We start from the raw sequence: 12,843 nt of genomic DNA, 5'->3' as shown, positions 1-12,843 counted from the left end.
AACCAACTAGAACACACATTTCCAGATCTAGTGGTGGACTGAATAAAATCACCACTATGCTGTTGCTTTCCTTTTTTTTACCCAAATTTCTCATCTGTAAGTAGCTGGGACTGTAAACTGTAAACCCTTACTTAATTCACTTATTTATTAAGGTGATGTACATTTGTTATACAATAATTTTGTGTCTATAAGTATATATAAATCTATGCTATCCTCTTCCACAAACGTATTGTATATAATGTAATTTTGGTTCATGGAAAGTGTATACAATACAAACAATATTAAAAAATATATATAACGGATTGTGTTGTCTGTCTTATTTACATTTTGAATTCCTATTTGAGGATTTGTGAATTCATTTCCATTAAAAAATGAAAAACGTACTTTTAAAATACCCCACAGTATTCTCATTCAGGTTGTTTAATTTGATCGTCTTAGAAAAAACATTTGAGAAGATGACAAACCACTTGCTCTGTGACTTAAAGTTCTGCAATGTCTTAATTTTAGACAAATTCTAGACACTATAATTTGATAAGGAAGGTAGTATTTTGCAAAAACTACAATAGCAGATAATCGTAATATACCAAAAACATGACCTACATAGAATTTGATCTTTTTCAGTTTTCTAAGAGCCCTATTGTGCTATCTTAAAATGAACATTTTTAAAAGTGTAATATGAAAAATAAAGAGTGTTCATAAGGACACCCCTTTTAATCTCAGATGAGCTTTTAGTAATTTTGTATAGAAGGGCTTTACACTCTCATTATCACAGCAGAGCATGTAGGATATTTGTTCAGCAGCCAGAACTTAAGTGTAGTCATTTTTAAATGTACATACTGTAATTTCAGCACACTCCACACAAGTGTTACTTGTGTATGACAACAAAATGCCATATTATAGAATAGTTTGGGATGCCGCCCAAATATTAATGTCCAGCTGTTGACCGTCTTTTGTGTGCGGTATACACGTAGATGTGTTTAAAAACATGATTTGAGGAAGAATACATTTAATATACTGTACATGTCCGTGAGTACACAGCCATAGGGCAGTAGGAATAATCATTGAGACATTGTTTACAGAGACATTGGAATTTTAAAATAATTAAAAACAAAACTCTCATCCCAACATGAGAGAAGAGATTAAAACTCTGATCCAAATGTCAGAAGGGAATAAACTATTTAGTAACAGCAGGCAGATGCTGATGTGATTAACTGGCACATTACTAAAAGCAAATAGCTTAAATGTTAATTAAGGAAAAAAGATATACTGACCCCAGATGAAATCGGAATGTTGCATCTAGTCAGGTTATTCTTACAAATTTAAAATTACACCATATCACAGATCCAGTGAAGGTTTATACTTAGACTGCCTAATATAAATACAGTAAGTCGTCATTTAAAAGACACCTTTATTCAAAGTAACGATTTCAGTTCCTTGCTTCCATTAAAAGGAGGATTTAAGTAATCCAGAATTTATTTTTGGTAAAGTTCACATTTGGAGAAATGTAAACAGAAGAACACTTTACATTTAAAGTGGAATAGAATATTGGATAAATCTAAGCTATTAACTACAAAAAAGCAAATTATCATTCATTTTCTTAGAAATCATTTATATGGGTAATAACATTTGCTTGGTGAATCTGGTGTGAATATTGAATCAATATGAATGAAGCAGCCACAGAGAATACTTTATCAGGTTTACTGAAAATAAATTCTCTAGTGCACAGTCTTTATAAAACAAGCAAACTGAAATGTGAAAAAAAAGATAATGACATTATGTTAATTAAATTACCTCAGGTACTGTAGCAGCAGCAGATGAAAGCCTTAATAAATGTCACAGATTAATTTGTGAGGCTATACATGTGTATATGAAAGGTCATCTCTGATGGCATTTACATATTAATGACGATAAGCAACAAAAACAAATGATAGTATTTGACAAGCATAATCTTTGTCTACAAAAAGAATGTTGTAATACAACAATATTTTGTATATTACTTTTTTCCATCATAGTAATTGGCTATGCATTATCTGTTCTAGAAAATTAGACTTTGTACCATCAATTTGCTACAATTTGGCAAAACTAAGAATTCTAATACAAAAAGGGAAATTCCTACTCTACAAGAAACCAGATAAAAATTGTATTAATATATTAAAATCTAAACAAGAGCAAAAAGCAAAAATTAACTTGGTTAATGCAGGCCAGTTTAGAAGAGTTTGATGTATTTTGCATTCAAAGCAATTGGGAGATGACAGACATTCTTTGAACTTAAACCTGTATAAAAAAACGGCTTTAAGAAAATCTCTGTTCAGCCCAAACCTTAAGTGATGTTAAAAGAAAATAAAGGTTGCAAATAAGAGTTACCTTTCAGTCTGTTTAGCTTAGGTAACTCAAAAGTTAGAACCTAAAAAAATATCTATTTTTCTCTTAGTCTCATGTACCATTACTCAATAGGATTAAAAATTTGCATAGCCTGCAGCTTATCCTTGTTCAACAAACATGATATGCGACTTGAATAACCCCTTTCCTCCTCAACAGCAGGAAATATGAGTCTGAAGATTTGGATGAATTTTTACAGAAGCTTACAACAGTAGGCCTTTAGAAATAAATCCCACCTTGACATGTTACTCTGGTCTAACAGAGAGCTTAGGATCAGGGTTCTAATAGAGTTGTCTGAATAGTCAAAGACAAGAAGAAAAAATATCACAGAAAAGGTTAAATTCTGCTTCACATACTGTCATTTCTCTATCTAAAAAATGCTTTTAAAGCACATTATGTCTGGATATGCAGGACAATAAATAATTAGGAGCATAGTCTTTTTCAAAAGCCTGCTAACAGAAACTCAGATTTGAATGAAATCTCTCCAACTGTTATAATAAAGACTTGCTATTGAGTGGGAGCCATGAGATACAATAGGTTGCTGAGTTAAATTGCAGCATTTTCTAATGTAAATTAGGGTTTCTGGCTCTCCCATTTTAATTTTCCATTCCAGAGGGTAGTACATACTGTATACAACCACAAGACCAATTATTAAACAATGTTCTGCACACTTGGGAAAGAAGCAAAAGATATTGAAAATTAAAATATATGTAATTTCCTAGAAACTACAAACTAATTCTGTACATCAGAGGACATATATTTATATATAAGAAATGTTAGAAACACTAGAGGCCATTGAAATCAGTTTTGCTCCTTTGACTGTTTGCAGCTAAATTTCTTTATTCCTCATAGTTTCCCAGAAAACCAGCTACAATGCCCATTGTCACAGCCTTTAAAAGTGTTGCATTTATAGTGACCTTTGTTCTAATTAAAACTCTGACGGGAACATCATCACTTCATTCTGTATTTGGGTGTGTTTTGTGGTAAAAGTACATAACCATAACTGTAACCCGGAAGTTACATATTAGTAAGATGAGTCAGAACACTATCTGCAGTATCTGCCCGAAACCGCCATTTTCACTTGGAGAGTTGCTCTGGGGATTCGCAATGATGAAGTCTTAAGAGGTGAGCAGTATTTAATATATTTTTTCAATAATCAAAATTTTGTTTTTGTAAAATCTACCTGTTGGACAGGCAAGGTAATTTATTTGTGCCATTATCAATATCTTGGGGTTTTTTATTTGAGAAACAATCTGTTTTCAAAACTATATCAAAAAAAGAAAGGTCGCCATTTTAACAATTTTTCAACTTCTTGTTGGTTATCGTAACAGAACACAATAGTTTATCTGTGTTGCTCTTACAATCAGCCGCAAAGCCTTTAAGTGTCATTATGTATGATCAGAAATGTATTATGTTATGCTTTATGCAATGTGATTAGCTAATGCTCCTTAAGACATAACATAATAATGTTATATCTTAAGCAGGAGAGGTGTGTAAGTATGTGTTGGCAGTCAAGGGACAGGCTCTGACTAAATTCATGATGATGTAAACTGACTTTCAATATTTAAAGATTTTTATAACAGGTTTTATAAAAAAATGTGATAATCACAAGATAAAATCAATCTGTTTATCGGTCACAGCCGTCAATAGATATCTTATGGCTGAATTTAAATACAGTACATCAGTTCAGTATTAAAATGTATTTAAATATAAAAGTTATTATGTGTTTCGGGGTTTTTAGAGTACCTTCTGTATATAGATTACTATATGGCCGCTCATCATTCTAATCTACACCCAGTTCATTTCCGACAAAGGAAAGCTGTGACATGGACGTACTAGGCCACAAACCCTTTCAGTCAGAAGTACAAATGAACGGAACCAGTGTATAAGATGCCCTTATATAGTAATGAAATTGCATACTAAGGTCTAGGTCGCTGTACATAAGCACATCAATATACCGTATCAGAGGTTCAGCCAGCTCTGTGGTGACTCTCTCTACTTCTGATGACGAATCACATCGATGTGAGTGGGCACTATCTTGCACAGATCAAACGCCCAGCGCTTCAGGCCTTCCTCTAGAAAGAAAGAAACATATCAGGAAATTTAGGTTGAAGGGACCGAATTAAAAAACCAAAGGGAGGTATAGTTTTATGATTTGTTGTATTCACCAGGCAAGAGAAACCTATCTGTAGTACAGTATTTCAAACCATTCATTTGGCATAAGGAGAATGAATCCCACCAGTTTAGTATCTGCGTAGACAATGGTTTTGAAGGGTTTGAGTGAGGGTCATGAGTAGGATTTTTTATTGTACTGTATAACAACTACTTTGCCTTTATACTTATTACTTATTTAATCTCTCTTTCTGATACTATTGGGGTTTTTTATCATGGAGATATCTCAGTGACTGAGATTTGGTTCTGTAAAAAACTGGACCAGTTATAGACATATACTGTAAATTTTGTAAATCATAATCAGTTTACAATAAACCCTCAATTTAACAAACTTGCCTTTAAGAGACTTCTGATTTAACAGACAAATTCTGCTAAATCCTTTTAGAAAATACACAAAGTACTGAAAATGTAAAAAAGCACTGTAAAATTCACAAGTAATAGAACATGGTATAACAAGTACTACATAAAAATTAATACATAAAATTTCAGAAATATCAATTGTGCCAATAGTAGGTCAATTGCTTTCTATGGGTGATGTTTGTGTTTCATTTGCTTAAACAAAGTTTATACACTATATTTGTGACATGAAACAAAGATCTTGTATATTTATTATAAAAAAGCACAGGAACAATTTTCACTATGTTGACTGTAATTGTGAAAAAAGTAAGTAAACCGATCCACAAAGAATATACAGAATACAGTATTTATAAATCATTTCTTCTCATATATTTGTGTTTATGGTAAGAGACATTCAGCGATAACAGACACCCTTTCCCCCTTTTCATCTGTTGAATCGAGGGTTTATTGCATAATGTTCTTTGTCTATTAGTTTTTGTTAATCTGTTCTCTTTACTCTTCATTTTTTAGTATATGGACTTCTTAGAGAAGACCATTTTCATTTATTTTGTAGTTTTTAAATACTAAAATATCAATTAAATTGTCAATCCATTATATTATTGCTCAAACCCATTGAAGAAACTTTTTTTATGTAAGATCCTAAACCCTTGAAAAAAATGCTAGTTGTTTTAATTTATAATTTAAAAAGCTAATATTTTTTTCAATCCATTACATATTTAATATAACTGTAACAGTAGTAACAACTCATATAATGACAACAAAAATGTATTTGTTAACTAATGCGGTATTGTATTGACATGCTTTCAAGTTCCTTAATGCAAATTCTCTATACAGTATGTGAGATGACAATACAGTAGAGGTACACTGACTGTACTGTACATATAGGAGTACAGGTCCTTCAAGAACAGTAAAATACACATAAGCAAAAAATGGTCTCAGTGAATATCTAGCTGCTTCACGTTTTCTGTTTTGTATCCTATCCTTAACAAAGGTTTACAAAATGCCACATGCACATTGAGACATCTTAATTCCTGATTTGTATTCCTTTATCAGTGATTGCCTGATTATTTATTAGGGTTAAACTGTTGTGTTCTCCCTAGAACACAAGCGAACCAATATCAAGATTTTGTAATTTAATAATTTACACCTGCCCAGAATAAAAAGTTTTTTTTTATTTTTTACCATTCCCAATATATAGTAGGTTAATAGTTATTTCAAATCCACTTGTACAAAATCATCTTAACTTACAACTTGTGGTACAGTATGTGCAAATATGATTGCTTAACCTAATTCTTTTTGTTCTTACATGTATTTAAACATATCTGAGACCCAGCTGGGACCACAGCCATCCCCTCTGCGTGATCGTGTGCCTGCAGCAACTGCCCCGATTCTGATTCGCTGTCCAATTTCAATCAGCAGCAATACATTGGGATTCGTCTCCGGAATACACCTCTGGACATTTTAAAGCTCATCGCTACATTCAGCCTCCTAAGTAGGTTTATATTCTGTACATACTGTAACAAATGTTGTTACTTATGTCTAAATGTATGCTGTATCACTGTACTGGCACTGAATTGTGTATAATTAATTGCCTGGAGGGGAGATCTTGGACGTCCAAAGCTTATATATGCCCCTAAAGGTTTTTGGTTGACATTCCTGTGTGTCACAATTTTATTTCAACTGGAAATGCATGAGTTACATCATCAAACCACAGTATAAAGCTAACCATACAGTACACGTAAATATATAGACCTCTTCCTTTTATTTTGATCACAGCTGAGAAGACCAGTTACCGCCTGACCTAACTCAAGTACTGGACATCATATCGAAGACTAACAACTGAATACAATTCACCAGCATCCGATGAGTGGTGTTGATGTGTAAACGGAGCTGTTGCATTTTCTGAAAGGTGCACATCCAAAATGGAACTGCCAAGCAAAGAGAAAGAAACTGTTTCCACTGACTTAGACAAGCAATTCCAAGACCATGATAAGATCTACAAATGGACACATTTAACTTACAACTTACAACTTGTTGTAAAGAACTACAGTCACATCTTATTGAAATTGAATGACAGGTTCCATTTTGCAGATAAGCATTGCAATAGTATAATTTTGGTCCCAGTCCCACAACCTGGAGAAAAGCCTTTTTGTAGTCAATTTAGACTCATTTCTTGCTTTTTTTTATTTTATGATCAGTTTACTGCGACTGTTAAATTATTCTGTTATCATCTGAAATATGTCATTCAAAGTATTTCTGTGAAAACCTGTTCTGATACCTTTTCAAATAATTTTGAAAAAAATACTTTTTGTAAGATTAACAGTGACCAAACTAACAATATTAACATAGGAACTTTCATTCAGACATTCAGATCTGATAACATTCTTAATATTTTAGATTCAAAAACCACCTCAGTTAAATTACTGTGTCATGAATGCAATAAATTAACCCAATATAATACAAAATATCCAACAACAGAGTTCTGTTGGATATTTTGCAGAGAAGATGAAAATATTACGTTGGGAAGTCTTGCAAAAATCAGACTGGATTATAATCTTGATTTGATTTTTAACTCAAAAACCACCTCAGTTAAATCATTATATCATGAATGCAATAAATTAACCCAATATAATACAAAATATCCAACAACAGAGTTCTGTTGGATATTTTGCAGAGAAGATGAAAATATTACACTGGGAAGTCTTGCAAAAATCAGACTGGATTATAAACTTGATTTGATTTTTAACTCAAAAACCACCTCAGTTAAATCATTAAGTCATGAATGCAATAAATTAAAACCATATAATACAAAATGTCCAACAACAGAGTTCTGTTGGATATTTTGCAGAGAAGATGAAAATATTACATTGGGAAGTCTTGCAAAAATCCAACTGGATTATAATTTTGATTTGATTTTGAACTCAAAAAACACCTCAGTTAAATTACTGTGTCATGAATGCAATAAATTAACCCAATACAATACAAAATATTTAACAATGGAGTTAAAAGTCTTCTGGACAAAGACTGAAAATATTACAATAGGATGTCCTGCAAAAATAAGATTGGACGATAATCTTCATATTTTAGATTCAAAAACTAATTCAATTAAATGGTTGTGCTCTGAGTCCAAAAATACAACCAAAAATAACACTACATATCCAACAACAGTGTACAAAATCTACTGGCAAGAGGCTGAGAATATCGACAGAAAGGAAATCAGGCATAAATACACTTGTTCTGAATTATCTTTTATAAAGAATTTGACTAACTCCCCATCACTCTTAAAAGCTTTTGACAAGCTGAAAGAAAAAGTACCAAAACAAATTAATACAAACGTCCAATATGCATTCATTGGAATCTATAATCACAGTAATGAAAAATGTAAACTAGTGGATTTTTGTAATCTTAAAAAAGCAAAGTTGAATAATGAAAGAAATGAACTTAAAATCCACACAGAAGAATACATTTGTAAGAAAGCAGATTTATTCTTAAAGGACCATAAGGTTAGTGCTGATGATATGGTGGTTATTTTCACTAAGAACAGCCCATGTATTGTCAACAAAGGAAAGCATTCTTGCATGGACTTCCTTCATACCTATTGCAAGAAATGGTATGATGATTATGGAATTCCTTCAGTTATTGGTTTTGACCAGTACTATGGTTTTACAGGGTACAATAATTATTTTTCACATCTACAAAATGATGAACACTTGTTTCATTGTTTATTGTCAGGCACTTCTAAAAACTGTGAACATTGTAAGAATAATTACAGTAGCAAAGAACTCCAACAAGCACATGATCTACTACAAAATGACAATTTAATTTTAACTACACCAGATAGTTCCAAATTTCTAAAAAGAATGTTTAAGCCTCTAAATGAACGTAAAAAGCTTGTGAATGATGAAAAATATATAACATTGCCTACAATTTATGAGACTGTTGAAAATATAAAGAATAAAACTGAAGGCCTTACAAACTACAAAGAGTACTTAAACATTGAAAATGATATTGCCAGGACATATCCAGAATGTATGAAAACAGAATTTCATAAAGTATGGATGCTCTACATTGCTCACATTATACAAGTGGCAACAGTAAAACACATGGATCAGAAACTAAAGAAGAACATTTTCTATGCCTTTCTTAAACACGTTGAGGGAGAGCAGTATTATACTCCTTTTTGGTGTCCTCTTAATTAATGTTACAGTTTCACAAAATGTCAAATGGAGACAGTTAGAAAAACTGAATATGATGACTACAAAAGATCTCAATCGCTACAGTATGAAATAAATAAAGATTCCATATAGATCATTATGATTTAAGAAATAATAATATCATAATGATTTATTTTATTATTACAATTCTTTTAAGAGTTGTATTGTTATTGATAAATGGTTTTTGTAAATGACCTTATTATGACCTTAAAAATGGCTGGCTGTATTATTATTGCGTTTATATATTATTGTGGTCATCATTTGTACTACACTCTTGATACTGTATAGAGCTTTCATAAAGGTTTCATTTGGACATTTTGTTGTTTGTTACAGTGTTACAGACATATTCTGAACAGTAAAAAAATAAACAAAATTATACTGTACTGGGTATCAAAGAGGAATGGCCTCCTTTCTATAATGAAGAAATGTACTTTTATTATCATTGCTTCATATAAATATAAAGCCTTTACAAATGAAATCTCTGTTTATTATTTGAAAAATCATAAACCTGAAAAATATTTCACTGCATAGCATCCAACAGAGCTTTACAGTTATACCAGTCACTTAAAATTGACATCTACAATAAGCCATTCATTACTTAATGGAACTATTTTACGTCTACAGGCACACTGAAAATGACACACTGTCAGTGTGAGTATTGAGCAAAACATAGAAAAGGCTAGGTATTAAAACTGAGTGCACATGTGTGACAATGCGACAATCCTGGAATTGCTACAAAATACTTAGAATGAAAATATAGGAAGGGAAACATTATTTATTTCACATGTACCATTTTATAAGATATGTACTTTATTTTCAAAAAGACACTCTCCTGTATTAAATCTTTATTGTATGCATTTTCTCCCTATATTTCAGTTTGCCAGAGTGATACCTTATATAATTCCATAAGTAAGCATGAACAATTAATAACTCCAGTGTTTAGCAAACCTGCAGTACTATTATTAACATTAAATTTGCTGGGGAGTGATTTAACTAAAAACTGGTAGGTACAGTAAAGCATGTAACTACATTAGCAAAATAAATGAGACTTCAGAGAATCAGCTTTGTTCTGGACTTTGGTTGCTACTTATATTAGTGGAAAGAATATATTGAAGCTTCAGATATCCACAAAATTCCTGCAGAACAATAAAAATGTCTTCAATACAGTACTAAGTGCTGTAAAAGAAAACAAGTATCATTGTTGTAACATGCCTATGTGTGAACTGTATTGCTTTAAGAAGACAATTACTTCTATTACCTAACAATAGCATTTTGTGTTAGTGCATTTTTAATTTAGTAATAACATTATGGGTGGTAATAGTTGAATCAGGTGAATGGTGCAGCCTAAACAACCTAGTTCTATTTAGTTTAATTCTAAAATAGAACTAAATGTCAGTAAAACAAAAAAACTTATGACGGACTTTAGGAGAGGCAAAGGAGCAGTGTCACCACTGTACATGGTCAGGCTGTAGAGGTGGTGTGGACGTTCCCAGGTACCACCTCCAAAACATCCACCATGGTCAAGAAATCTCACAAAAGGCTGTTCTTTTTGAGAGAGGAGAAGAAGTGTGGTGTGTCACAGGAAACAATGACCCTGTTTTACAGATCTGTCATTGAGAGTGTTTTGACCTTCTCCATCACTGTGTGGTATTGCAACGCTTCATCCCAGGAAAAGAAGCAGTTTGAGAAAGCAGTGTAGGATACCACCATCCCTCTGTGGAGTCACTCTAGTTCTCTAGACAAACCCAAAACTGTAAAATTCCTCGTCGACCATTCCAACTCTGCCCAGCAGCCATATCCCTTAAACGTACAACTCAAAACTGGCAACCCACTGAAGCTCAGCAGATACAAGCCTGGTCAGTACCTGGAGGGGAGAACTCCTGGGAAAAACTAAGGTTGCTGCTGGAAGTTAGTAGGACCAGCAGGAGGCGCTCACCCTGCAGTCTAAGTGGGTCCTAATGCCCCAGTATAGTGACAGGGACATTCTACTGTAAAAAGACACCGTCCTACAGATGTAAAACCGAGGTCCTGACTCTATGCGGTCATTAAAAACCCCAGGATGTTTCACGAAAAGAGGGGTGTTACCCCGGCGTCCTGGCCAAACTTCCCATTGACCTTTACCAATCTTGGCCTCCTAATAATCCCCATTTATGAAGTGGCTTCATCACTCTGTTCCCCACTGTTAGCTGATGTGTGGTGAGCGTGCTGGTGCTCTTTGGCTGGCATCTCATCATCCAGGTGGGGCTACACATTGGTGGTGGTGGAGGGGAGTGCCCGTTACCTGTAAAGTGCTTTGAGTGGAGTGTCCAGAAAGCACTATATAAGTGTAAGCAATTATTATTATTAATAATTATTGCCCTACCTCTGTTTACTGTCCTCCTCTCTGGTAAGTGACTAAGGTCAAAACAAGGACTGTTAGGTTTTTTAACAGCACCTACCTAGAGACTGGGATACATAAACTCTGCACTTTAATTCTGATATTTTTGCTGGTTCATTGTTATTATAGCAGGACTCACTGCTATTTGTTTATATTGTATGTCTTTAATTGTCTGAGTTCACCAAACCAAATTCCCTGCAATTAGTTGTTGTGACAATAAAGTGTTGTACTTGAACTTGATAGTTAAGACAGGAATAGGCTGAACCTTGAAAAGAAATTAGACATTTCATATACAGTACATTTGAAAACAGGTTTCTACAAAAACGGTTCAATATTTTTAAATACAGTGTTTATTATCTACAGCAACAATATATTGGCAATAAATCCCCCACTTAAATACACGTTAGTTTTATGATTCAGTTCCTTCACAAGCCACGAGTGACTCCCTCTGGCGGACAAATGTTGCATATTTTCCTGATTTTACTTCAATAGTTCTTTGTTCGTTTCCAATGTATTATCTACCTACTAATGGGTAGTCTAAAAACTATGAACCACCTTCTAAGGATTGAATTTTAGCATCGTATTTTATAAACCTTTTACGTTAAAGCAAATGACAAAGTAAAGCAGAATAGCAGGAATTTTTTGAGGAATTTCTAAACCTACAGTTTCTGACAAAATAACTTCGAAATCCGATTCTCAGGACTGTATTTAATTTAATTCATCCAATTTTAGAAAAAAATGCTTTTCATTTAACATTTAGCATAGAATCCACTGAAAGTACAGTATTTGCATAGTCGTTTCAAGAAGAGTACTAAGATGTATAAATATAATAACTACTAACTTTCTTTATTCCATTAAGAATATTTGAACTGGTGGATATTCTAAGTGGTGTAACCAAGGTTAAAAAATAGCTGTTTTAACCGATTTGCGTTAGATAGTTGGTTATTATTTTTACAGCACTGAAGAACTGCAAAATTGCCGAGAACCAAACATATCTGGCTTTCAGTACAAATTAAAAAGGCACAGTCTTCGCAAAGAGCTTGACCTTTATTTCAATCTCATCTACATTATGGCTGTTGGGAGTGGCCCTAGGAAACTGACCAAGATCATTCTGAGGAGCCTGGGGCTGCAGCTCAGAAAGTCTGTACAGTATGTTCATACGAAGGTAATTTGCCATAATATAGTATTTCGAAAAGCGCACTATTCACCCAGACTTTAGTTATGCGTCCGTGCATAGAATATGCACTGTATGCAAAGAAAGTGGTAGAAGTGTTTACTCATGTCCCTCAGATGAGCAGTGAACGTTAATGCATTTTCTTAAAAATAAATCACTGTGAATGCACA

Source organism: Atractosteus spatula, chromosome 9, assembly GCF_055471065.1.
Source record: "Atractosteus spatula isolate fAtrSpa1 chromosome 9, fAtrSpa1.hap1, whole genome shotgun sequence".
In the NCBI taxonomy this organism is placed as follows: Eukaryota; Metazoa; Chordata; class Actinopteri; order Semionotiformes; family Lepisosteidae; genus Atractosteus; species Atractosteus spatula.
The sequence above is the reverse complement of the archived record's forward strand: the minus strand, read 5'-3'. Positions refer to the sequence as shown.